Source organism: Mobula hypostoma, chromosome 7, assembly GCF_963921235.1.
Source record: "Mobula hypostoma chromosome 7, sMobHyp1.1, whole genome shotgun sequence".
In the NCBI taxonomy this organism is placed as follows: Eukaryota; Metazoa; Chordata; class Chondrichthyes; order Myliobatiformes; family Myliobatidae; genus Mobula; species Mobula hypostoma.
Genome location: NC_086103.1, coordinates 95,002,140 through 95,026,135, shown reverse-complemented (window position 1 = coordinate 95,026,135; position 23,996 = coordinate 95,002,140). Strand labels below are relative to the sequence as shown.

The window sequence follows — 23,996 nt, the reverse complement described above, 5'->3', positions numbered from 1 at the left end:
ACTACACTTTTCTGAGAAAGATTTAAATCTAAAATTTTTTCCAAAGTGTCCATTGGATATGGGTGTGGAAAATTAGGAGAGACAGTAATTAAAAAGTTTCTAATCTGTCGATATCTAAAAAAGTGAAATCTGGGTAAGTTATATTTATTAGAGAGTTGATCAAAAGACATAAAACAATTATCCAAAAATAAATCGCAAAAAGATATTATACCTTTGGTTTTCCAATCAAAGTAAGCTTGATCCATAGTGGAAGGTTGAAAAAGGAAATTTGATATAATGGGACTTGCTAGAATAAATTGATTAAACCCAAAAAATCTCCGAAATTGAAACCATATACATAAAGTATGCTTAACTATTGGGTTATTCATTTGTTTATACGATTTAAAAGAAGTAAAAGGAAGCGAAGTTCCTAAAACCGAACCCAAGGAAAACCCTTGTAATGAATTAGATTCAAGTTTTACCCAATGTGGGTTTAAAGATACATCCAAATCTCGTAACCAAAATTTTAAATATCGAATATTAATTGCCCAATAATAGAATCTAAAATTCGGGAGGGCGAGCCCCCCCTCCTTTTTAGATTTCTGTAGATACCTTTTACCTAACCTAGGATTTTTGTTCTGCCAAATATATGAGGAAATTTTTGAATCTACATTATTGAAAAAAGATATTGGGATAAAAATTGGAACCGATTGAAATATATACAAAAATTTGGGCAAAATGATCATCTTATAGCATTAATCTGACCAATCAAAGACAAAGAGATTGGTGACCATTTAGTAAGCAAAAGTTTAATCTGATCAATTAAAGGTAAAAAATTAGCTTTAAATAAATCTTTATTTTTTTTGTAATTGTTATCCCTAAATATATAAATGAATCAGTACCAATTTAAATGGTAAACGTCCATAAATAGGTACCTGCTTATTTAAAGGGAATAATTCACTCTTATTAAGATTCAATTTGTAACCAGAGAAGTTACTAAATTGAGCCAACAGACCTAAAATAGCAGGAATTAACTTCTCCGGATTAGAGATGTATAACAACAAATCATCTGCATATAATGATAATTTGTAGCGGTGTGCTACACACAGCGCTAGAATAACGACACGGAGTTGGTGAGTTAGAGTTGCGATGGAAGAGATTTATTCAGACTTTGCGGCCTGCTTTAAAGCCTTCCCGTTCTCGCCCTCCCTGGGGTGGGACTGCTGTGCGGAATGCATATTCCCAGACCCTTTCCGCGCGCGGGGTTTTCCCCCTGCTGGTGAAGATGGCCTGGCGCTCTTTTTGGGGCCGGCCCTCTGCCTGCGCGCGCTGTTGTGAGCCGGTTCGTGGGTGCCAGAAGGTGGGTCGCCACAAATTTATGTATTTCGTTTCCACGGGTAATACCAAAAATATTGGGCAAGTCACGAATAGCAATTGCTAAAGGTTCAAGGGCAATATTGAATAGTAAAGGACAAAGAGGGCAACCTTGCCTAGTACCACGAAAAAGACGAAAAAAAGGGAGATCTATGATTATTTGTACAAACCGAGGCTACCAGGGAGTAATATAACAATTTAATCCAAGATATAAATGTCAAACTAAAATTAAATTTCTCAAGAACATTAAATAAATAAGGCCATTCAACTCTGTCAAAGGCTTTCTCAGCATCTAATGAGATAATACATTCCAGGATAGTGAGTGAGGGGGTATAAACAATATTCATTAACCTCCTGATATTAAAGGATGAATAGCGATTTTTAGTACATCCGGTTTGATCCATGGATATAATTTGAGGTAACACCTTCTCTAACCTAGTTACTAGAATTTTTGAAAAAATTTTTGAGTCTACATTCAGAAGAGATATCGGTCTGTATGATGCACAATCAGTAGGATCTTTATTCTTTTTAAGAATTAAAGAAATAGAGGCTTCATAAAACGATTGTGGTAATTTACCTAAACTGATTGCTTCCTTGAATATTCTAGACAACTTTGAAGAAAGAATGGAGGAAAAGAATTTAAAAAAATTCCACTGTAAACCCGTCCGGACTGGGTGCTTTACCAGAATTCAGTGATGAGATTGCAGTTATTATTTCTTCCTCCGAAATGGAAGTTTCTAATGATAAGCAATCTTCGGGTGATAGTTTCGGAAAATTCAACTTACTTAAAAAATCATGCATGAAATTAGAATCATGAGGAAAATCAGAGTGATATAGAGAGGTGTAAAATTCTTGAAAGGTTTGGTTTATCCCAGCATGATCAACTGTGAAAGTATCATCCTGTTTGCGAATCTTAGTAATTTAACGTTTAACCAAATCAAATTTCAATTGGTTAGCCAGTAATTTACCCGATTTATCGCTATGAATATAACAATCACTTCTAGTTCTCATTAACTGATTTTCGATTGAGGATGTTAATGATAAGCTATGTTCCAATTGAAGTTCAACTCTGTGTTTGTACAGCTCCTTACTGGGAGAAATAGCATATTTTTTATCGACTTCTTTAATTTTATCAACCAACAGAAGTATTTCATTGTTAACATGTCTTTTCAAACCAGCCGAATAGGAAATAATCTGACCACAGATATAAGCTTTAAAGGCGTCCCAAACAGTTCCATTGGAAAGTTCTTCCGTTGTATTAGTTGAAAAGAAGAAATCAATTTGCTCCTTTATAAACTTGACAAAGTCTGGATCTTGAAGCAAAATAGGGTTAAATCGCCATTGTCTGTTAGTACAAGAGGTGTCCATTAACTTGATGGAAAGTTTCATTGGAGCATGATCTGAAATAACAATAATGTCATAATTACAATCAACTACATATGGAATCAAACGAGAGTCAATCAAGAAATAATCAATTCGGGAATAAGAACGATGAACATGTGAAAAAAAAGAGAATTCCTTGTCATTTGGATGTAGAAATCTCCAAATTTCTGAAATCCCAGAATCCAACATAAAAGAGTTAATAATAGTAGCCGACTTACTCAGTAAAGCCGGACTACCTATGGATCTGTCCAACATGGGATTCAAACATAAATTAAAGTCACCGCCCATTATCAACATATACTCGTTTAAGTTAGGAAAGGAAGTGAATAGGTGTTTAAAAAGTTCAGGATAATCCACATTCGGAGCATAAACATTAACCATAGCAACCTTTTTATTAAAAAGTACCCCAGTAATTCACAGAAATCTGCCATTAGGATCTGAGATAATGTCTTGATGAATAAATGTAATTGAGGGATCAATGAAAATTGAAACGCCTTTAATTTTGGCTTGAGTATTTGAATGGTATTGTTGTTTCTTCCAAAACTTAAAGAAGCGTTGATTGTCCTCTTTCCTTACATGAGTCTCTTGTGCAAAAATAATATGAGCATTCAGTCTTTGAAACACTTTGAAAATCTTTTTCTGTTTTATTGGATGGTTTAAACCATTTGTATTCCAAGAGACAAAATTAGTAGTATGAGCCATAATTTAAAATTAACCCTTCGGGGTTAACCATAATGTGAGCTCATGGAATCGGAAGAGGAATACATGATCAGAGAGGAACCGGAAATCTCGACACTGCGGACATCTTTGTAGTTCTGAATCAGCCCAATAGAAAAAATTTAAAAAGACTACCCCACCCCCAATCCCAAGAACCCCGAACTAAGCCAGAGAAGGCTGAAGAAAGCACTAACTAAAACTAACTCTAACCCCATTTCTGCAGGAGGCAACTCCAAAAATATATGTTAAATAGGTGACCCCCCCGGAGACTAATATATGTAAAAAATAAACACTATAGTAAAATAGTCTACATAGTATAATTACTAAAATATATGAAATAAAAAAAACTTAATGTCAATATGTATAATTAGTTAATTATAAACAAGTAAGTAAAAAATCGCTTCCAAAAAAGAAAAAAGGATTATGGGAAGAAGAAGCATAAGAACATGGCATCCCAAAAAGAACAAAGGAGGTTATGCAAAAAGAAAGACAAGTCGCCATTTTAATTATACAGAAACCAAAAATAGGAAACATATAACTAAAAATGATCGTCAGATCAAATCATTAATAATAATAACGAAAAAGGAAAAGTTTAAAAAAAAGGTTAACTAAAGGAAAATGATGTTATTCACAAGAAATAAGTATTCTATATAGGTTATAGAGTAACAACTATAGTAATGAGCAAAGAACAAATATCTTGAACTTATAAAAAGCCTTCATCGCACGGTAGTAGGTTTATTTTAAAGAAAAACACCAGAGAAAAAAAAGTTGGTGCTGGAAGCACTGGACACTAATTAAGAGAGGATGTCTGTGTCAGATGGGTAATTCTGAGACGTGCAGGATACAATAGTGCCGGTTTGAGATTTTTTTGATAGCATTCCGACATTAGAGGTTTAAAAGTCAGTTGCTCCTTCATCACTTCGGGACTATAATCTTGAACTATCCTGAAGGAATGCTGGTGATACTTGATCATCCCTTGTCGACGAGCAGTCTGGAGAAGCTGTTCTTTAACATTGACATAATGGAAATGAAGAATAACTGGTCTGGGTTTGGATACAGCCGCTGCCGACTTTATCCACGGTATACGATGGGCGCGGTCGAGTAATGGAGGATCATTGGGAAAAACTGAACCGAACGAATCCTTTAAAAGTTGAGCAAAGAATATTGCAGGGTCTCCAACCTCAACATCCTCGGGTAAGCCAATTAAACGTAAGTTTTTTCTTCTCGATCGATTTTCAAGATCGATAACTTTGGATTTAAGGTGTTGGAGTTGTTTAGTAGTTGAAACTAGATTCTTCTCTAAGATCTCAACTTTTGTATCCGCCTTCTGAGACTTAGTATCCAGTTCAGTAATTTTAGCATCGTGTTTTTGAACTTCAGAATTCAGGGATTTCAAAGAATCCGTGATTGATTTTAAATCTTCATTAAGGCTTTGGCGATGTTGTTCAAATTGAGCAGATAAACATTCAAATAATTTTATCCGATGCTCCTCAAACATTTCCTCCAGACACTTCATCATAACCTCGTAAGTTAATTCCGTTTGTTTGGAATCACCTTTCTTCTTTCCTCCGTTCCCGTCAGAGTCTTTCCCATCTTTGGCTTTAGATCTCGTACTCATTTCTTTAAGCTCGAGAGTTACAGTTTACAAAAAAAAATCAATTAATCAGTAAATCAGTAAGATAAAGTAAATCTTCTGGTGTAAATAAAGTTGATTAGATCATGGAGATCATAGGTTAAAAAAGATAGCGGGAATGGAGCGAAGCCAGAGACGACCTCACTCCATGAGCGCTCCCTGCAGAATTTCAACTCTCTCTCTCACAGGCACTCTCTCTCCCTCTCTCAGAGACACACATACTCTCTCCCTCTCATGGACACAAATTCTTTCTCTCATAGACACACGCTCACTCTCATAAACTGTTTCTCTCATAGACACACTCACTCTATCTCTGTCATAGACACACACTCTCTCTCTCAATCATAGACTCACACTCAATCTGACTCCTGGACACACACACTCACTCTCATAGACACTTTTTCACTCTGTCATAGACACACACTCATTCTCTCTCTCACAGACACACACTCTGTCTCTCTCATTGACACACACCCTCTCATAGAAACACACTGTCTCTCTAACAGACACACACTCTGTCACTTGCAGACACACACTCTGTCCGACTATCTCAGTTGCACTCTCCGCCTATCACAGAGACACACACTCTGCCAATCACAGAGACACACACTCCCTCACACACACACACACACACACACACACACTCTCTCTCACAGACACACGCTCTCTCTCTTTTTGATAGACACACACTCTCTCTCTCCTAGACACACGCACACTCTTTCATAGACACACAGTCTCTCTCTCTCATAGACCCACAGTCTCTCTCTCATAGACCCACAGTCTCTCTCTCTCACTGATAGACACACATTCAATCTGGCTCTCATAGACACACACTCACACAGACACACACACTCTCACAGACACATATAATCTCTACCTCTGTCACAGACACACAAACTCTCTCACTCTCCCTCAGACACACTCTCTCTCTCCCTCAGACTCTCTCTCTCTCTAAGACAAACACACTCCCTCTCTCATAGACACAAACTCTGTCTCTCTCACGTGCACACACTCTCCCTCTTACAGAGACACACACTTTCCCTCTCTCGTAGACACACACTCTGTCCCTCTCATAGACACAAGCTCTCTCTCTTATAGACATACACTCACTCTCACTCACAGACACTTCCCTCTCATAGACTTTCCCTCTCACTTACTCTCATAAATTCTCTCTCATAGACACACACTCACTCTACTTTGTCATAGATACACACTCTCTCTCTCAATCATAGACTACCACTCACTGTCTCTCCTGTACACACACACTCTGTCTGATAGACACACACTTTTTTGTTCTGTCATAGACACACACTCACTCTCTCTCTCACAGTCACATACTCTCTCTCTGTCACAAACTCTCTCTCTCACACAAACACACACTCTCTCTCTCTCATTGAGACACACTCCCTCTCTCTCAAAGACACACACTCTCTCACAGACACACTCTTTCTCTCTCATAGACACACTATCTCTCACTAATAGACACACACTCAATCTCTCTCTCATAGACACACACTCACTCTCATAGAAACACACTCACTCAGACACACACACTCTTTCTCTCACACACACACTCACTCTGTCTCTCACAGACACACACTCACTGTTTCTCACAGACACACACTCACTCTGTCTCACAAATACACACTCAGTCTCTCTCACAGACACACGCTCTCTCTCTCACACACACATTCTCATACACACACTCATTGACACACACTCACACAAATACACAGTTTCTCGCTCTCTCACACACACACACACTCTCTCTCTGTCACATTCACACGCGCTCTCTCTCACAGACACACTCCTTCCCTCGAACATACACACTCTCTCTCTCTCAAAGACACATGCTCTCTCCGACTCTTACAAACATTCTCTCTGACTCTCACAGACAAACACTCTCTCCGCATCTCAGACACGCATTCGCTCTCTCTCAGACACGCACGCGCTCTCTCTCAGACACGCACGCGCTCTCTCTCAGACACGCACGCGCTCTCTCTCAGACACGCACGCGCTCTCTCTCAGACACGCACGCGCTCTCTCATAGACACGTACGCTCGCTCTCTAACAGACACTCGATCTCACAGTCACACACACTCTCTCTCTCCCTGTCAGAGACACACACACTCTTTCTTTCACACTCACTCTCTCAAACACACACACTCACGCTCTCTCACGGACACACACTCATTCTCTCTCTCACGGACACACACTCATTCTCTCTCTCACGGACACACACTCATTCTCTCTCTCACGGACACACACTCATTCTCTCTCTCATGGTCACACACTCACTCGCTCTCTTTCATAGACACACATACTCTCTCATATGCACACTCTCTCCCTGTGACACACACTCTCTCCCTGTGACACACACTCTCACAAACACACACTTTCTCACTCTCACACACACACTCATTCTCTCTCAAACACATTCTCTCATAGACACTCTCTCTCAGAGACTCTCTCTTAGACACACACACACTCTTTCTCACAGACACACACTCACTCTCTCTCACAGACACATACTCTCTCAGCCTCTCACAAACACACAACTTTCTCTGTCACAGACACACGCTGTCTCTCTCTCATAGACACAAACACTCTCTCTGACACAATCCCTCCCTCTCTCACAGACACACTCTCACTCTCTCTCACAGACACACATTCACTCCCTCTCTCTCATAGACACACATTCATACACACACTCTTTCATTGACACACACCCTCTCTCACAGACGCACACACATTCTCTCCCTCTGACACACACTCTTTCTCACAAACACACACTCTCTCCACCTCTCACAGACACACACTCTCTCTCTCTCTCACACACACTCACTGTCTCTCACAGACACAAACTCACTGTCTCTCACAGACACACACTCACTGTCTCTCACAGACACACACTCAGTCTCTCACACACACTGATTCTCTCTCAAACACACTCTCATAGACACACTCTCTCGGAGACTCTCTCTTAGACACACACACACCCTCTTTCTCACAGACACACACACTCTCTCGCAAACACTATCTTTGTTTCTCACAGACACACATTCTCTCCGCATCTCACAGAGACACACTCTCTCCAACTCTCACAGACACACACACTCTCTCTCTCAGACACACACCCTCTCTCTCTCAGACACACACCCTATCTCTCTGTCACGCTCTCTCACAGACACACTCCTTCCCTCTAACATACACATAGTCTCTCTAAGACACATGCTCTCTCCGACTCTCACAGAGAAACACTGTCTCCGCATCTCACAGACACACATTCTCTCTCTCTCTCTCTCTCACACACAGACACAAACTCACTCTCACAGACACACATTGTCTCACAGACACGCACGCTCTTTCTCACAGACGCATACACTCTCTCTCTCATAGATACAGTCACTCTCAGACACACACTCTCTCTCTGACACACGCATCCTCTTGCTCTCTCTCTTTCTCAGGCACACACTCTCTTTTTCTCTCTCTCTCATAAATGCACACATACCTTCTCTCCGTCTCTCATTACTACACACACACACTCTCCCTCTCATAGCCACTAACTCTCTCTCTCATAGCCACTAACTCTCTCTCTCATAGCCACTAACTCTCTCTCTCATAGCCACTAACTCTCTCTCTCGGACACACACACACTCTCTCACAAACACACACGCTCTCGTTCTCATAGACACACACACACTCTAATAGACACAAACTATCTCCTCTCTCTCTCATAGACTCACACACTGTCTCATAGATACAGACAGACTTCTCTGTCACAGATACGCACACACACACATCTCTCTCATAGACACACACACACACACTCTCTCTTCCTCTCTCTCACAGACGCACACTCTCTCCGCATCTCACAGACACATTCTTTCTCCTCTCAATGACACACACTGTCTGTCTCTCTCTCTCTCTCTCTCTCTCGCAGACACACGCTGTCTGTCTCTCGCAGATACACACGCTGTCTCTCACGGCCACACACTCATGCACAGAAACAAACTCTCTCTAACACACACTCACTCCACCTCTCATAGACACACACTCTCTCTCTCCAACAGACATACACTCTGTCTCATAGACACACTTAAACTCTCTCATAGACACACACTCATTCTCTCTCAAACACCCTCTCTCTCAGAGACTCTCTCTGCTAGATACACACTCTCTTTGTCATAGACACATACTGTCTCTCTCTCTCTCAAAGTCACACACATGCTCTCACAGACTCTCACTCTCAAATGCACACTCTCTCTCTCATAGACACACATACACAGTCTCTCTCTCTCATAGACAAACTCATTCTCTCTCATAAACATGAGCACCCTCACTCTCACTCAAGACACATGCACTCACTCTTTCTCGTAGACACACACACACACTCTTTCTCCCTCTCTGATAGACACACACACACACTCTCATAGATACAGACGCACATCTCTCTCACAGATACACACACACATCTCTCTCACACACACTCTCCCTCTCTCTCACAGACACACTCAATTTCTCTCTCAGACACACTCACTCTCTCTCTGATACACACTTTCGCTCTGTCACAGACAGACACTTTCGCTGTGTCACAGACACAATCTCTCTCTCTTACAGACACACAATCTCTCTCAGACACACGCTCTCTCTCTCAGACACTCTCTCTCACAGATACACACTCTCTCTCACAAATACACACACTTTCACGCTTTCACAGACACACACTGTCTCTCTCTCTCTCACAGACACGCTCACTCCCTCTCACAGACACACACTCTCTCTCTCTCATAGACACACACTCCCTCTCTCATAGACACACACTCCCTCTCTCACCGACACACACTCCCTCTCTCAGACACACTCTCTCTCTCTCTCTCAGACACACACTCTCTCTCAGACACACACTCTCTCTCAGACACACACTCTCTCTCACACACACACTCTCTCTCACAGACACACACTCTCTCTCTCTCACAGACACACACTCTCTCTCACAGACACACACTCTCTCTCACTGAGACACACACACTCTCACTCTCACAGACACACACTCTCTCTCACAGACACACAATCTCTCTCAGAGACAGACTGTCTCACTTACTCTCACAGACACTCTCTCTCTCCCACAGACAGACACTCTCTCACAGACACACGTTCTCTCTCTCTCACAGACATACACTCTCTCTCTCTCTCACAGACACACATTCTCATACACACACTCTCTCTAACAGACACTCTCTCACAAACCACACACTTTCTCGCTCTCTCACACACACACACAACTCTCTCTCTGTCACAGACACACGCTCTTTCTCACAGATACATGCTCTCTCTCTCTCAAAGACACACTCCTTCCCTCGAACAGACACACACTCTCTCTCAAAGACACACTGTCTCACACACTCTCACAGACACTCTCTCTCTCTCCCACAGACAGACACTCTCTCTCTCACAGACACACTCTCTCTCTCTCACAGACAAACTCTCTCTCTCTCTTTCACAGACAGACACTCTCTCTCTCTCTCTCACAGACACACGTCTCTCTCTCTCTCCCACAGACACACACTCTCTCTCTCTCTCAGACACTCTCTCTCTCACAGACAAACTCTCTCTCTCTCTCTCTCACAGACAGACACTCTCTCTCTCTCTCTCTCACAGACACACGTTCTCTCTCTCTCCCACAGACACACACTCTCTCTCTCTCTCAGACACACTCTCTCTCTCTCAGACACTCTCTCTCTCAGACACACTCTCTCTCTCTCTCAGACACACACTCTCTCTCACAGACACACACTCTCTCTCCCACAGACACACACACTCTCTCTCTCTCAGACACACTCTCTCTCTCTCACAGACACACACTGTCTCTCTTTTACAGACACACACTGTCTCTCTTTTACAGACACACACTGTCTCTCTTTTACAGACACACACTCCCTCTCTTTTACAGACACACACTCCCTCTCTTTTACAGACACACACTCCCTCTCTTTTACAGACACACACTCCCTCTCTTTTACAGACACACACTCTCTCTCTGACACAGACACACACTCTCTCTCTCAGGCACTCTCTCTCTCTCACAGATACACACTCTCTCTCAGACACTCTCTCTCTCTCACAGACACACAATCTCATTCTCCCTGACAGACACACAGTCTTGCTCTCTCACAGACACACTTACTCTCTCTCTCTCACACACACGCTCTCTCTCTCAGACACACACTCTCTCTCTCAGACACACACTCTCTCTCTCAGACACACACTCTCTCTCTCAGACATACACTCTCTCTCTCAGACATCACTCTCTCTCTCACAGACACACACTCATTCTCCCTCACAGACACACACTCTTGCTCTCTCACAGACACACTGTCTCTCTCTCTCTCTCACAGACACACACTCTCTCTCACAGACACACACTCTCTCTCTCACAGATACACAGTGTCTCTCTTTTACAGACACACACTCCCTCTCTGACACAGACACACACTCTCTCTCTCAGACACTCTCTCTCTCACAGATACACACTCTCTCTCAGACACTCTCTCTCTCTCACAGACACACAATCTCATTCTCCCTCACAGACACACTCTTGCTCTCTCACAGACACACTTACTCTCTCTCTCTCTCACACACACTCTCTCTCTCTCAGACACACACTCTCTCTCACAGACACACACTCTCTCTCACAGACATACACTCTCTCTCTCTCAGACATCACTCTCTCTCTCACAGATACACACTCTCTCAGACACACTCTCTCTCTCACACACACTCTCTCAGCCTCTCACAGACACACACTCTCTTAGCCTGTAACAGACAAACACACAATCTCTCTCTGTCTCACAGACACACACACTCTCACTGTCATTGACACGCACTCTCTCTGAGATACACACTGTCTCTCTCACAGACACATCGTCTCTCTCTCTCACACAGAACCTTTTAATCTGTCTCTCACAGACACTCTCACTCTCATTGATACACGCTCTCTGTCTGAGATGCACACTCTCTCTCTCATGGACACACACACTCTCTTTTGCTCTATCAGTCTCTCTCACAGACACACAATCTCTCTCTCCTTCTCAGACACACAATTTCTCTCTCAGACACACAATTTCTCTCTCAGACACACAATTTCTCTCTCAGACACACACTCACTCTCTCTCTGGTACACACTTTCGCTCTGTCACAGACTGACAGTTTCGCTGTGTCACAGACACAATCTCTCTCTCTCACAGATACACACTCTCTCTCAGACATACACTCTCTCTCAGACATCACTCTCTCTCTTTCTCACAGGCACAATCTCATTCTCCCTCACAGGCACACACTTGCTCTCTCACAGACACACTCTCTCCAACTATCACAGACACAGACACACACACACCACACATTCTCTATCTCAGACACACTCTCTCTCTCTCTCTCACAGACACAATTTCTGTCTCAGACACACACTCACTCTCTCTCTCAGACACACACCTTCGCTCTGACACAGACACACTTTCGCTGTGTCACAGACACAATCTCTCTCTCTCTCTCACAGACACACAATCTCTCTCTCACAGACACACACTCTCAGACACTCTCTCTCTCTCACAGATACACACTCTCTCTCTCAGACACTCTCTCTCTCTCACAGACACACAATCTCATTCTCCCTCACAGACACACACTCTTGCTCTCTCACAGATACACTTACTCTCTCTATCTCACACACACTCTCTCTCTCAGACACACACTCTCTCACAAACACACATTCTCTCTCACAGACACACACTCTCTCACAGACACACTCTCTCTCTCACACACACACTCTCTCACAAACACATTCTCTATCTCAGACACACTCTCTCTCTCTCTCTCTCACAGACACAATTTCTGTCTCAGACACACACTCACTCTCTCTCTCAGACACACACCTTCGCTCTGACACAGACACACTTTCGCTGTGTCACAGACACAATCTCTCTCTCTCTCACAGACACACAATCTCTCTCTCACAGACACACACTCTCAGACACTCTCTCTCTCACAGATACACACTCTCTCTCAGACACTCTCTCTCTCACAGACACACAATCTCATTCTCCCTCACAGACACACACTCTTGCTCTCTCACAGATACACTTACTCTCTCTCTCACACACACTCTCTCTCTCAGACACACACTCTCTCACAAACACACATTCTCTCTCACAGACACACACTCTCTCTCACAGACCCACACTCTCTCAGACAGACACACACTCTGTCTCTCACAGACACACACTCTCTGTCTCACACAGACACACTCTCTCTCTCTCACAGACACACTCTCTCTCTCTCTCTCACAGACACACACTCTCTCACAGACACACTGTCTCACTCTCTCTCACAGACACACTCTCTCTCTCTCACAGACCCTCTCTCTCTCTCACACACACTCTCTCTCTCTTTCACAGACAGACTCTCTCTCACAGACACACGTTCTCTCTCTCTCCCACAGACACGCACTCTCTCTCTCTCACACACACGCTCTCTCTCACAAACACACATTCTCTATCTCAGACACACTCTCTCTCACAGACACACACTCTCTCTCTCACACACACACTCTCTCACACACACACACACTCTCTCTCACACACACACTCTCTCTCTCACACACACACACTCTCTCTCTCACACACACTCTCTCTCTCACACACACACTCTCTGTCTCAAACAGACACACACTCTCTCTCACAGACACACTCACTCTCTCTCACAGACACACGATATCTCTCACAGACACACACTCTGTCTCACAGACATACACTTTCGCTCTGTCACAGACACACTTTCACTCTGTCACAGACATAATCTGTCTCTCTCGCAGACACACACTCATTCTCCCTCACAGACACACACTCTTGCTCTCTCACAGACACACTGTCTCTCTCTCTCTCACAGACACACACTCTCTCTCACAGACACACTCTCTCTCTCACAGATACACAGTGTCTCTCTTTTACAGACACACACTCCCTCTCTGACACAGACACACACTCTCTCTCTGACACTCTCTCTCTCACAGATACACACTCTCTCTCAGACACTCTCTCTCTCTCACAGACACACAATCTCATTCTCCCTCACAGACACACTCTTGCTCTCTCACAGACACACTTACTCTCTCTCTCTCACACACACACTCTCTCTCTCAGACACACACTCTCTCTCTCAGACACACACTCTCTCTCACAGACACACACTCTCTCTGAGACACACTGTCTCACTCACTCTCACAGACACTCTCTCTCCCACAGACAGACACTCTCTCTCTCTCACAGACACACGTTCTCTCTCTCTCCCACAGACATACACTCTCTCTCTCTCTCTCTCTCTCTCTCTCTCACAGACACACACTCTCTCAGCCTCTCACAGACACACACTCTCTTAGCCTGTAACAGACAAACACACAATCTCTCTCTCTCTCACAGACACACACACTCTCACTGTCATTGACACGCACTCTCTCTGAGATACACACTGTCTCTCTCACAGACACACACTCTCTCTCAGAGACACAGAATCTCTCTCAGACACACTGTCTCACTCACTCTCACAGACACTCTCTCTCTCCCACAGACAGACACTCTCTCTCTCACAGACACACTCTCTCTCTCACACACACTCTCTCTCAGACACACACTCTCTCTCTCACAAACACACATTCTCTATCTCAGACACACTCTCTCTCTCTCTCTCTCACAGACACACAATTTCTGTCTCAGAGACACACTCACACTCTCTCTCTCAGACACACACCTTCGCTCTGATACAGACACACTTTCGCTGTGTCACAGACACAATCTCTCTCTCTCTCACACAGACACACAATTTCTCTCTCAGACACACACTCACTCTCTCTCTGATACACACTTTCGCTCTGTCACAGACAGACACTTTCGCTGTGTCACAGACACAATCTCTCTCTCTTACAGACACACAATCTCTCTCAGACACACGCTCTCTCTCTCAGACACTCTCTCTCACAGATACACACTCTCTCTCAGGCACACACTCTCTCACAGATATACACTCTCTCTCAGACATCACTCTCTCTCTGACATCACTCTCTCTCTCTCACAGACACACAATCTCATTCTCCCTCACAGACACACACTCTTGCTCTCTCACAGACACACTTACTCTCTCTCTCACACACACACTCTCTCTCTCAGACACACTCTCTCTCTCTCAGACACACACTCTCTCTCTCAGACACACACTCTCTCTCTGTCTCACACACACACTCTCTCTCTCACACACGCTCTCTCTCACAAACACACATTCTCTATCTCAGACACACACACTCTCTCTCTCACAGACACACACTCTCTCTCACAGACACACACTCTCACAGACACACACTCTCTCTCACAGACACACACTCTCTCTCACAGACACACACTCTCACTCTCACAGACACACACTCTCTCTCACAGACACACAATCTCTCTGAGACAGACTGTCTCACTTACTCTCACAGACTCTCTCTCCCACAGACAGACACTCTCACAGACACACGTTCTCTCTCTCTCCCACAGACATACACTCTCTCTCTCTCTCACAGACACACACTCTCTCAGCCTCTCACAGACACACACTCTCTTAGCCTGTAACAGACAAACACACAATCTCTCTCTCTCTCACAGACACACACACTCTCACTGTCATTGACACGCACTCTCTCTGAGATACACACTGTCTCTCTCACAGACACACACTCACACTCTCTCACAGACACAATAACTCTCTCATAGACACACACTCTCTCTTACAGACACTCTCTCTCTCCCACAGACACACACTCTCTCTCTCACAGACACACTCTCTCTCTCTCACAGACACACTCTCTCTCTCTCTTTCACAGACAGACACTCTCTCTCTCTCTCTCACAGACACACGTTCTCTCTCTCTCCCACAGACACACTCTCTCTCTCTCTCACTCTCACACTCTCTCTCTCACAGACACTCTCTCTCTCTCACACACTCTCTCTCTCTCACAGACACACACTCTCTCTCACAGACACACACTCTCTCTCCCACAGACACACACACTCTCTCTCTCTCAGACACTCTCTCTCTCAGACACACTCTCTCTCTCTCACAGACACACACTCCCTCTCTTTTACAGACACACACTCCCTCTCTTTTACAGACATACACTCTCTCTCTGACACAGACACACACTCTCTCTCTCTCAGGCACTCTCTCTCTCTCACAGATACACACTCTCTCTCAGACACTCTCTCTCTCTCACAGACACACAATCTCATTCTCCCTCACAGACACACAGTCTTGCTCTCTCACAGACACACTTACTCTCTCTCTCTCACACACACGCTCTCCCTCTCAGACACACGCTCTCTCTCTCAGACACACACTCTCTCTCTCAGACACACACTCTCTCTCTCAGACACACACTCTCTCTCTCAGACATACACTCTCTCTCTCAGACACACACTCTCTCTCACACACAGACACACGCTCTCTCACAGACACACACTCATTCTCCCTCACAGACACACACTCTTGCTCTCTCACAGACACACTGTCTCTCTCTCTCTCACAGACACACACTCTCTCTCACAGACACACACTCTCTCTCTCACAGATACACAGTGTCTCTCTTTTACAGACACACACTCCCTCTCTGACACAGACACACACTCTCTCTCTGACACTCTCTCTCTCACAGATACACACTCTCTCTCAGACACTCTCTCTCTCTCACAGACACACAATCTCATTCTCCCTCAGACACACTCTCACTCTCACAGACACACACTCTCTCTCACAGACACACAATCTCTCTCAGAGACAGACTGTCTCACTTACTCTCACAGACACTCTCTCTCTCCCACAGACAGACACTCTCACAGACACACGTTCTCTCTCTCTCCCACAGACATACTCTCTCTCTCTCTCACAGACACACACTCTCTCAGCCTCTCACAGACACACACTCTCTTAGCCTGTAACAGACAAACACACAATCTCTCTCTCTCTCACAGACACACACACTCTCACTGTCATTGACACGCAGTCTGTCTGAGATACACACTGTCTCTCTCACAGACACACACTCTCAGAGACACAGAATCTCTCTCACAGACACACTGTCTCACTCACTCTCACAGACACTCTCTCTCTCTCCCACAGACAGACACTCTCTCTCTCACAGACACACTCTCTCTCTCTCACAGACACATGTTCTCTCTCTCTCCCACAGACACACACTCTCTCTCTCTCTCTCAGACACACTCTCTCTCTCTCAGACACTCTCTCTCTCTCAGACACACTCTCTCTCTCTCACAGACACACACTCTCTCTCACAGACACACACTCTCTCTCCCACAGACACACACACTCTCTCTCTCTCAGACACTCTCTCTCTCAGACACACTCTCTCTCTCTCACAGACACACACTCCCTCTCTTTTACAGACACACACTCCCTCTCTTTTACAGACATACACTCTCTCTCTGACACAGACACACACTCTCTCTCTCTCAGGCACTCTCTCTCTCTCACAGATACACACTCTCTCTCACAGACACACTCTCTCTCTCACAGACACACAATCTCATTCTCCCTCACAGACACACAGTCTTGCTCTCTCACAGACACACTTACTCTCTCTCTCTCACACACACGCTCTCTCTCTCAGACACACACTCTCTCTCTCAGACACACACTCTCTCTCTCAGACACACACTCTCTCTCTCAGACATACACTCTCTCTCTCAGACATACACTCTCTCTCTCAGACATCACTCTCTCTCTCACAGACACACACTCATTCTCCCTCACAGACACACACTCTTGCTCTCTCACAGACACACTGTCTCTCTCTCTCTCACAGACACACACTCTCTCTCACAGACACACACTCTCTCTCTCACAGATACACAGTGTCTCTCTTTTACAGACACACACTCCCTCTCTGACACAGACACACACTCTCTCTCTGACACTCTCTCTCTCACAGACACACAATCTCATTCTCCCTCAGACACACTCTTGCTCTCTCACAGACACACTTACTCTCTCTCTCTCACACACACACTCTCTCTCTCAGACACACACTCTCTCTCTCAGACACACACTCTCTCTCACAGACATACACTCTCTCACAGACACACTGTCTCACTCACTCTCACAGACTCTCTCTCTCTCCCACAGACACTCTCTCTCTCTCACAGACACACGTTCTCTCTCTCTCCCACAGACATACACTCTCTCTCTCTCTCTCTCTCACAGACACACACTCTCTCAGCCTCTCACAGACACACACTCTCTTAGCCTGTAACAGACAAACACACAATCTCTCTCTCTCTCACAGACACACACACTCTCACTGTCATTGACACGCACTCTCTCTGAGATACACACTGTCTCTCTCACAGACACACACTCTCTCTCAGAGACACAGAATCTCTCTCAGACACACTGTCTCACTCACTCTCACAGACACTCTCTCTCTCCCACAGACAGACACTCTCTCTCTCACAGACACACTCTCTCTCACACACACTCTCTCTCAGACACACACTCTCTCTCTCTGTCTCACACACACACTCTCTCTCTCACAAACACACATTCTCTATCTCAGACACTCTCTCTCTCTCTCTCACAGACACACAATTTCTGTCTCAGAGACACACTCACACTCTCTCTCTCAGACACACACCTTCGCTCTGATACAGACACACTTTCGCTGTGTCACAGACACAATCTCTCTCTCTCTCACACAGACACACAATTTCTCTCTCAGACACACACTCACTCTCTCTCTGATACACACTTTCGCTCTGTCACAGACAGACACTTTCGCTGTGTCACAGACACAATCTCTCTCTCTTACAGACACACAATCTCTCTCAGACACACGCTCTCTCTCTCAGACACTCTCTGTCACAGATACACACTCTCTCTCAGGCACACACTCTCTCACAGATATACACTCTCTCTCAGACATCACTCTCTCTCAGACATCACTCTCTCTCTGACATCACTCTCTCTCTCTCACAGACACACAATCTCATTCTCCCTCACAGACACACACTCTTGCTCTCTCACAGACACACTTACTCTCTCTCTCACACACACACTCTCTCTCTCAGACACACTCTCTCTCTCTCAGACACACTCTCTCTCTCTCAGACACACACTCTCTCTCTCAGACACACACTCTCTCTCTGTCTCACACACACACTCTCTCTCTCACACACGCTCTCTCTCACAAACACACATTCTCTATCTCAGACACACACACTCTCTCTCTCACAGACACACACTCTCTCTCACAGACACACACTCTCTCTCACAGACACACACTCTCTCTCACAGACACACACTCTCTCTCACAGACACACACTCTCTCTCACAGACACACACTCTCTCTCACAGACACGCACTCTCACTCTCACAGACACGCACTCTCACTCTCACAGACACACACTCTCTCTCAGAGACAGACTGTCTCACTTACTCTCACAGACACTCTCTCTCTCCCACAGACAGACACTCTCACAGACACACGTTCTCTCTCTCTCCCACAGACATACACTCTCTCTCTCTCTCACAGACACACACTCTCTCAGCCTCTCACAGACACACACTCTCTTAGCCTGTAACAGACAAACACACAATCTCTCTCTCTCTCACAGACACACACACTCTCAGTGTCATTGACACGCAGTCTGTCTGAGATACACACTGTCTCTCTCACAGACACACACTCTCTCTCAGAGACACAGAATCTCTCTCACAGACACACTGTCTCACTCACTCTCACAGACACTCTCTCTCTCTCCCACAGACAGACACTCTCTCTCTCACAGACACACTCTCTCTCTCTCACAGACAAACTCTCTCTCTCTCTTTCACAGACAGACACTCTCTCTCTCTCTCTCACAGACACACGTTCTCTCTCTCTCCCACAGACACACACTCTCTCTCTCTCAGACACACTCTCTCTCTCTCAGACACTCTCTCTCAGACACACTCTCTCTCTCTCACAGACACACAATCTCATTCTCCCTCACAGACACACTTACTCTCTCTCTCTCACACACACACTCTCTCTCTCAGACACACACTCTCTCTCTCAGACACACACTCTCTCTCACAGACACACACTCTCTCTGAGACACACTGTCTCACTCACTCTCACAGACACTCTCTCTCCCACAGACAGACACTCTCTCTCACAGACACACGTTCTCTCTCTCTCCCACAGACATACACTCTCTCTCTCTCTCTCTCTCTCACAGACACACACTCTCTCAGCCTCTCACAGACACACACTCTCTTAGCCTGTAACAGACAAACACACAATCTCTCTCTCTCTCACAGACACACACACTCTCACTGTCATTGACACGCACTCTCTCTGAGATACACACTGTCTCTCTCACAGACACACACTCTCTCTCAGAGACACAGAATCTCTCTCAGACACACTGTCTCACTCACTCTCACAGACACTCTCTCTCTCCCACAGACAGACACTCTCTCTCTCACAGACACACTCTCTCTCTCACACACACTCTCTCTCAGACACACACTCTCTCTCTCTGTCTCACACACACACTCTCTCTCTCACAAACACACATTCTCTATCTCAGACACACTCTCTCTCTCTCTCTCACAGACACACAATTTCTGTCTCAGAGACACACTCACACTCTCTCTCTCAGACACACACCTTCGCTCTGATACAGACACACTTTCGCTGTGTCACAGACACAATCTCTCTCTCTCTCACACAGACACACAATTTCTCTCTCAGACACACACTCTCTCTCTGATACACACTTTCGCTCTGTCACAGACAGACACTTTCGCTGTGTCACAGACACAATCTCTCTCTCTTACAGACACACAATCTCTCTCAGACACACGCTCTCTCTCTCAGACACTCTCTCTCACAGATACACACTCTCTCTCAGGCACACACTCTCTCACAGATATACACTCTCTCTCAGACATCACTCTCTCTCTGACATCACTCTCTCTCTCTCACAGACACACAATCTCATTCTCCCTCACAGACACACACTCTTGCTCTCTCACAGACACACTTACTCTCTCTCTCACACACACACTCTCTCTCTCAGACACACTCTCTCTCTCTCAGACACACACTCTCTCTCTCAGACACACACTCTCTCTCTGTCTCACACACACACTCTCTCTCACACACGCTCTCTCTCACAAACACACATTCTCTATCTCAGACACACACTCTCTCTCTCTCACAGACACACACTCTCTCTCACAGACACACACTCTCACAGACACACACTCTCTCTCACAGACACACACTCTCACTCTCACAGACACACACTCTCTCTCACAGACACACAATCTCTCTGAGACAGACTGTCTCACTTACTCTCACAGACACTCTCTCTCTCCCACAGACAGACACTCTCTCTCTCTCACAGACACACGTTCTCTCTCTCTCCCACAGACATACACTCTCTCTCTCTCACACACTCTCTCAGCCTCTCAGACACACACTCTCTTAGCCTGTAACAGACAAACACACAATCTCTCTCTCTCTCACAGACACACACACTCTCACTGTCATTGACACGCAGTCTGTCTGAGATACACACTGTCTCTCTCACAGACACACACTCTCTCTCAGACACAGAATCTCTCTCACAGACACACTGTCTCACTCACTCTCACAGACACTCTCTCTCTCTCCCACAGACAGACACTCTCTCTCTCACAGACACACTCTCTCTCTCTCACAGACAAACTCTCTCTCTCTCTTTCACAGACACACTCTCTCTCTCTCTCTCACAGACACACGTTCTCTCTCTCTCCCACAGACACACACTCTCTCTCTCTCTCTCTCAGACACACTCTCTCTCTCTCAGACACTCTCTCTCTCAGACACACTCTCTCTCTCTCACAGACACACACTCTCTCACAGACACACACTCTCTCTCCCACAGACACACACACTCTCTCTCTCTCAGACACTCTCTCTCTCTCAGACACACACTCTCTCTCCCACAGACACACACTCTCTCTCTCAGACACACTCTCTCTCAGACACACTCTCTCTCTCTCACAGACACACACTGTCTCTCTTTTACAGACACACACTCCCTCTCTTTTACAGACACACACTCCCTCTCTTTTACAGACACACACTCTCTCTCTGACACAGACACACACACTCTCTCTCAGACACTCTCTCTCTCTCACAGACACACAATCTCATTCTCCCTCACAGACACACAGTCTTGCTCTCTCACAGACACACTTACTCTCTCTCTCTCACACACACGCTCTCTCTCTCAGACACACGCTCTCTCTCTCAGACACACACTCTCTCTCTCAGACACACACTCTCTCTCTCTCTCTCAGACACACTCTCTCTCAGACACTCTCTCTCTCTCAGACACACACTCTCTCTCTCAGACACACACTCTCTCTCTCTCTCACAGACACACTCTCTCTCTCTTTCACAGACAGACTCTCTCTCTCACAGACACACGTTCTCTCTCTCTCCCACAGACACACACTCTCTCTCTCTGACACACTCTCTCTCTCAGACACACTCTCTCTCTCTCACAGACACACTCTCTCTCTCTCACAGACACACACTCTCTCTCTCTCACAGACACACACTCTCTCTCTTTTACAGACACACACTCTCTCTCTCAGACACTCTCTCTCTCACAGATATACACTCTCTCTCAGACACTCTCTCTCTCACAGACACACAATCTCATTCTCCCTCACAGACACACACTCTTGCTCTCTCACAGACACACTTACTCTCTCTCTCTCACACACACATTCTCTCTCTCAGACACACACTCTCTCACAGACATACACTCTCTCTCTCAGACATCACTCTCTCTCTCTCACACAGATACACTCTCTCTCTCAGACACACTCTCTCTCTCACACACACACTCTCTCAGCCTCTCACAGACACACACTCTCTTAGCCTGTAACAGACAACCACACAATCTCTCTCTCTCTCACAGACACACACACTCTCACTGTCATTGACACACACTCTCTCTGAGATACACACTGTCTCTCTCATAGACACACACACTCTCTCGCTCTATCAGTCTCTCTCACAGACACACACTCTCTCTCACACAGAACCTCTCACTCTCTCTCACAGACACACACACTCTCACTCTCATTGATAGACGGTCTCTGTCTGAGATACACACTCTCTCTCTCATAGACACACACAGTCTTTTGCTCTATCAGTCTCTCTCACAGACACACAATCTCTCTCTCCTTCACAGACACACAATTTCTCTCTGACACACACTCTCTTACAGACATACACTCTCTCACTCACAGACACACACTCTCTATCACAGATACACAATCTCTCTCTCAGACACACTCTCTCTCTCTCTTTCACAGACAGACACTCTCACAGACACACGTTCTCTCTCTCACACAGACTCACTCTCTCTCTCACAGACACACACTTTTGCTCTGTCACAGACACAATCTCTCTCTCCCACAGATGCAGACACTCTCTCTCACAGACACACACTCTCTCTCTCTCACAGACACACACACTCTCACTGTCATTGACACGCAGTCTGTCTGAGATACACACTGTCTCTCTCACAGACACACACTCTCTCAGAGACACAGAATCTCTCTCACAGACACACTGTCTCACTCACTCTCACAGACACTCTCTCTCTCTCCCACAGACAGACACTCTCTCTCTCACAGACACACTCTCTCTCTCTCACAGACAAACTCTCTCTCTCTCTTTCACAGACACACTCTCTCTCTCTCTCTCTCACAGACACACGTTCTCTCTCTCTCCCACAGACACACACTCTCTCTCTCAGAC

The 23,996-nt window shown here is 45.3% G+C and overlaps 1 protein-coding gene across 3 annotated transcripts in view; it reads left to right on the top strand.

Annotated features, from left to right (window-relative positions):
- The window catches only part of LOC134348983 (uncharacterized), a 232,162-nt gene that overhangs the window by 57,036 nt on the left and 151,130 nt on the right, over positions 1-23,996 (top strand). Inside the window, exon 2 of one of the 3 annotated variants that reach the window (XM_063052807.1) lies at positions 4,513-4,647. The exons of 1 other annotated variant lie outside the window; for it this stretch is intronic. The gene's annotated coding sequence lies outside the window, so the exon portion shown is untranslated. Of the gene's footprint in view, positions 1-4,403; positions 4,648-23,996 lie in introns of all 3 variants that reach the window. One more of the 3 variants, XM_063052806.1, reaches the window with a different exon arrangement.